This window comes from Fukomys damarensis, unplaced genomic scaffold (assembly GCF_012274545.1).
Source record: "Fukomys damarensis isolate Sample0158 unplaced genomic scaffold, DMR_v1.0_HiC HiC_scaffold_23, whole genome shotgun sequence".
Taxonomy (NCBI): domain Eukaryota; kingdom Metazoa; phylum Chordata; class Mammalia; order Rodentia; family Bathyergidae; genus Fukomys; species Fukomys damarensis.
The window spans coordinates 64,073,571-64,079,487 of record NW_022900935.1 but is presented as its reverse complement, the minus strand read 5'-3'; the positions used below and the strand labels follow the sequence as shown (position 1 = coordinate 64,079,487).

General features: G+C 53.9%; 1 long non-coding RNA gene across 1 annotated transcript in view; it reads left to right on the top strand.

Moving 5' to 3' along the window:
• Positions 1 to 5,873, top strand: part of LOC117287327 — a 6,563-nt gene extending 690 nt beyond the window's left edge. Inside the window, exons 2-3 of the long non-coding RNA XR_004518563.1 lie at positions 2,118 to 2,170; positions 5,439 to 5,873. This is a non-coding gene — a long non-coding RNA (uncharacterized LOC117287327). The remainder of the gene's footprint in view (positions 1 to 2,117; positions 2,171 to 5,438) is intronic.
• Positions 5,874 to 5,917: the final 44 nt, after the last annotated feature.

The following is a 5,917-nucleotide window of genomic DNA, read 5'->3' as shown; positions in this document are numbered from 1 at the left end:
TTCGTGGTAGCATTCGGAGGACAAGAAGGCGAGCCGTGGACTTTGCAAGTGTCGGGGAACCGGGTTGCTCTAGCTGCAGCCCGGCGGGCGCACGCGGAGGCCTCCCGCCTCCCGCCTCCCGCTTACACTGAGGAGACCACCGCGGCTCCGGAGAAACCGGCGAGAACCCACATCCACCTGGCCCGGCCGGAGGGTGAGGCGCGGTTTAGAAGCTCCGGCTCCATTATCTCTGCCTGCATAGGGCGTCCCTGGCAGAGGTTTGGAAGCTGAATTCCCCATAGTTTTCTCAACTGAACTTGGTTTTGGATCCAGAAACCCTTTTTTACTCTTTTAAAGTTATTTTGTAGAGCCTCATTTGAAGATATATCTATATCTATAGATATAATATATTATATATATAATATGTAGGAAATATATACTTAATACGTGAAATGTGTGTACATGTTTTTGTGTGTATATATATGTATATATATATATATATATATGTACACAATATATTTGTGAGAAGAAAGACACAGACCCAACAGAAAATACTTTAGCAGTGGAGCTTGTCTCTAGAGCCCTCTGAGCCCACAGGTCCCCCAGAAGACCCTGGGGGTCCAGCAGAAAAGACCTATAGGTCTCCTAGACCATGCCAACCCCCGTGGCAGGAGATGGTATGGGGGTCCTGGAGCCTGCTGAAGGACATATCTAGCCCCAGTTGGGCAGATTCAGGATTGCTGCTTCCCCCCTCTTCTCTCCAAGCTGGCTTTAGATCCTTGCTTCCTACTTTAGCGGGTGAGAGCTGGTTTCCAAGGGCTGTTTTCATCTCTGGCGTGTACTGGTGGGCAGGCCTGGACACCTCTCAGTCCCCTGCCGGTCACAAACAGCAGCTCCCCAAACCCTCCCAGAGTCTGTTGCCCTGTTCTCCAGCATTCACTTAAAACAAATCTAGTGGGATCCCCCCACCCTTTTCTCTCTCAGTACTGTTTCAAAACAGTTGTTACAGCAAATTGATGCCCACTGGCCCTGGCAGCCACTCAGTGCCTGTGCTGGCCCTCCACAGGACCAAAATAAGCTCAAGTTCCATTTGCAAGATTCAGCATCCTAGCCTGGAGGGCCCAAGCACTTTGGCTGTGCTTTGCTTTCAGGAAGAAGAAACATCCCTAGTTCCCTTCTTGATTATTCCTGCTGTCCCGAGCTAACATGTTTTTAATTTTAGAGGAACATAGTATGGGGATCTGCAGATTCAAGGACAGAAAGAGAAAAGAAAGCATCACGAACCCAAGGTCAACCTTGACCCTGGAGTGTCGGGTCCCTGCAGTCGAAGGCACGGGTTCTCAGTGGGTCTGGGCCTCAGATACCCGGTTCCCAGCCCAGACATGCAGCAGCTTGGAGCTCTTGAAGGAGCATCCTTGAGTCCCCAACACCATTCAGGGATCCCTTCAGCCTGGGTGAAGATAAGTCGCCACCCCTCGTAGCTATGCCCTGACACCTGGGCATGGCCACTCACGCATGCCCCTCATCGTACAGTCAGTTGCACATACACAAACATTTGTATTCAACTGTGTATGCTCTATTTGCATGTATACATTTACATGTGTTTGGACATCACCTGTGTGAGTACACACATAAACCCGTATCATACCCACACACATATGACTCTGACATGACACATCCCACTCCCACACGCACATGTGTACAAGACATACCAACACATGGTCCTTGTGCAGAAGCACTCCCCAGATCTGCTGTCCTGGCTGCAGCATGGTGGCCACTGTCATCCCCAGAAACCCTAAGACCTGCCACCCTGGAGACCTTCCAGCTCCCCCCCCCATACTCCCTGAGACGAGAAGCAGATTAGATCTCCTAGCTCCCAAATGTCTGAGGTCCCACTGTCTGAAATCAAATAAATAATCATTTTTTAATACGGGGGGGGGCCGTCAGGGAAATTACATAAAACTGTGAATTAGTCCCTGCTCCAAATAAATGCCTGCTCAGGCCAGAGAGCAAGCAAGCCGCGCTGCTGGGTAATTGTGTGTTGGGTGTCTCTCCATTGTTCCCTGGGCCATTAGTCAAAGGGCAAATTAGAAACAATTTCTTGACGACAAAAATTGACTCTTAATTCTTCCCACCAGAGGCTTGCAGAGACAGGTCCAGTGGCCAGGCCTGGAAGCTTGCATCTGGAGGGGTAGGTGAGGGTGAGGGAGCACTGGGGGCCTCTGGACCCTGGTTTGTACTTGGTCGGTGTGCAAATAAGACAGATGCAGACTGGACCCGGGCGCCGGCTGGGCAGGACTGGAGGAGTGGGCTGGGGGGTGGGGCCTAGCAAGGTCCACAGCACCCTGAATGCTCCCTCCATGGTAGGAGGTACCACCCCACCACCGTCACCAATCATTGTTTCAAAGAATAGCTCGGGGGATCTGGAATTTTCATTCTTTCTCTCAAACACTGGCAGAAGGACAACACTAGGCCATTTCCAAGGGGTTTCCCTGGCTGGGGAAGCAGGTCCTGAGCACCCCCATTCCATTCCCTGGAGGAGGTTCTCCCCTACCATGGAGGGGAGTCTTTTCATCAGAGCCTTGGGCTGCACTGCACTGGAGGGAGTGGGTCTATGGCACGTGCAGCAGACAGCTCTTTGTTACTGAAAGCTCTAAAAGGTTCGTCATTGGTCAGGAAGGTCAGAGTGTGGCAGGAAAGCCCAGCTCCCCTTTCTTTCACTTAACTGCCCTGAGCCCTCCTGGATAAGACTGGGAAGTCTGGTGCTGCATGCAGTTGGGGCACCAGGAGTGGCACCTTCTTTGGCAGTCTTCTGTCTTTGGGTCTTAAGGTGATTTGGCCAGGCCTCTTAAGGAGAGGAGAGTGAGTGCCCCAGTCCCACAGAGAAGCCTTCCTCACAGCCCTCTGTTACTTGGGCTGAGCCCAGAGACAAGAGGACAGGAAGGGGCTGCTGTGTGGGAGTGTTCATCACAGCCCTCGCCTTCGGTACCTACTCCCTCCCAGCTGAGTCCCAAGGTAAAGGGCAAAAAGCCAGACAGAAGGGAGGGTTGCTGGAGGAGGAAGGGCTGCAGGGAGCCGGCATGGAAGAGATTCCTGGACACACTCCAGAGGCTGCTCATTCCCAGAACAGTCCCAGCTCTAGACTTAAATAAGAAGATGGGCTAGGACAATACCTGCTTGGAGCCCTGGGGACCCCAGGGCAAGGTGCAGGTTGTAACTACAGGCCACAGACAGTCTGCAAGAGCACAGAACCTGGTTGTAAGTTGTAAAAAGCAAGAGCAGCTGGAGACTCTGAAGTCAGACAAACAGCTTCCCCAGTAGCCTCCTCAGAGGGAGGTTTGACTTCTGTTGTTCCTGCTTCCGTCCAACCAGGTCAGGCAGCTGCCCATCCCCCACCACGCAGAGAAGGTGTTTGTTAAACACAGTCATAATTTGTGGCTAAATATAACCCAGTGTGTTCACACAGAAAGTATAATTCAGGGTGCTTGTTGTATGAGGTTATCAGGGAGGAGACCCATCTGGGTTAAATTAAAGTGCTTTTCATAAAGGCCAGAAGCATCCATGGCCTGGCTTCCCCCTGACTTTTTATTAGTGACAGTGTGATTGTTACTAGTACCACAGGGATCAGGAAGATGGGAAGATGCAGGACCCCAGGCTAAGGAGGAAGATCCCAGTACCCCATCCTCCATCTCGTGGGCCTGAGCCTCTCTCCAGCCTCCTGCTCACAGTCCACTCCTCGGAGCCCCCCTCGGAAGTCTGAGTGTGTCAGTAGTGCTAGCCACCCACCTGCCCAGGCCAGCTCCTCCTACACAGGCTCATGGGGCTGAGTCTGGGGGTGGCCTAGGGGCGGAAATGGGTTCTTTGGGTATGGGGAGATGGCGTTGTCAGTCTCCCTGAATAAGGAATGATCAATTTTCCTGGCAGGAGGCTGACCCAAGCCATCTTGGCAGTGAGGGAAGACCCCATGACTGAAGCCCAGGCCGGGAGGGAAGGCCAGGTGATCAGACCTCAGACCGGCGGTTAGGTGTGAGGGCTGAGTATCTAAAGCTGGGGACAAGTGCCCGGGCAGAGCCTGACCAGAGGGGCTTTTATGTGGTCCTGGGCACATCCAGAGCAAAGTGAGGCTGTAAGGACACCTGCCCGGACTGTCTGCTTTACTGGACCCAGCTGCCGAAGAAGTGCCAAGGATGTGATGGCTGCAGGCCCACTGGGTCCCACTTGTGTAATGTAGCTCAGGGGCTGGGGATTTAGTTCAGTGGTTCCGCCGCCTGCCGCGAAAGCACAGGTGCTGAGTTTGATCCCCAGTACAGAAAAAAAAAAAAAGCTACTCAGGGCCTTGGGACCCAGACTTGCCCATCCTGACCTCACACCAGTGGGCCTCAGGTAGAAGATGCAGGCAGGGTATCAAGGGCTCTTCAGATGAGGCCCCACCTGTCTCAGGGAGCAGGCTGAGCATGCAGTTTGATCAGTGGGGCCAGCAGCAGAACCTATAGGACCAGATAGACCCCAAGTTGTGGGGGCTACAGCCCCCCCCATTTCTTTGGCTTCCCTGACAGCCCAGACAGCCCACTGAGCAGCACCCTGCCCTTTCTTGCTGTCACCCCAGATGGCAGGTGCCCGAAGCCAGCTTGCACTTGAATTTCTTTGGGTCCCTAGGATTCCCCACTTTGAAAATCCCAGCCCAGTGCAGACAACTCCAAGTACCTGTCCCCACGAGAGGGTCACTGTGTAGGGCCATGTCTGTCTATGTGGACAGCTCTTCCTGCCCTGTCACAGGCTGTGCCAAGGAACACTCCTGTCCTGTTTCCAGAGCTGCCCACGTCCATCCCAGACCCAGCTCTCAGGTGTGGGCACACCGCATCGTCTGGGTGCTGTGACATTCCTCCCCAGTGCCTGCTGGGCTCGTTCCCTGGGAGACACACACCCCTACTCCTTGTTTCTGAGGGCACTTGAGTCCTTGGCCTGGTTACTTTTAGCACTTACAGACCAAAAATAAATGTTTCCCATCAAAATTCCCACAGAGCAGCCAGAGTGTGCTGCAAAGTGCTGTCTTCCAGATCCGAAGACAGAAGTAGGGGCCTGGCCCCAGGACCGCCTGACCTCCCCAGCTGCTGCCTGGCCTGTAGTACAACTGCCTACCACCTCTTGTTCACAGGACAGTTGATCCGTTAAATTAAAAATCATTCAGTAAATCCATTTGTTGACCTCCACAGATACATATTCCACCCTAGTTCATGACGCATCAGTAATCCCGCAGGGGATGAATTCTTGGGAAGGTCAGGGAAGGGCCCCAAAGGGACCCTCGCCCGAAGCCCTTTGTGCACCTTTCTCTCAGGGCTGGCAATGGCCTGCCCCTGGGTGTTGGAAGAGCGCCCGCAAATGGGCGCTTTTCTTCCTACCAGAATTATTTGCTTGGCTCTTTCTTCTTTTTTTTTTAATAGCAGAACTTTTTTATGCAGAAAACCTCCTGAGACAGGTGGTGAGAAATCAAAGCCCTCACATCGGAGCCGGAAACAAAAGGGCTTTGGAAAAGCTGCTTCGGGGAGCGGGCTGAGCGCTGAACCCGCGTGGGGAGAAGCCGCGGCCTGGTCTCGGGTCTCCACCTGCGCCAAGTCGGCCCAGTCCCCGGGAGCGAGGAGGCGGCCGGAGGCGCCATAATCGCTAATTTATGGCCTGGGTGACGTGCTTCCCTCTCCCACAATGGGGCCCGGTGACATTAAACAGAAAATTGATGAGAGGAGCGAAATCTAATCTCTTTCCCCGGCGCGCCGGCTCTTTCCCTTCTCTGGGAGGGGGCTGGGACACGAGGAAGAAGGTGGTCGCTTGAACCACGCGCTGGAGGCCTCTCTCCCGGACTCCAGCTCCGGACCCGCGGGTGGGCTGGGGCCTCCTTTCGGCCGGATCCTCCGGGCAGCCGGCTCGGCGCTCCACAGCCTGG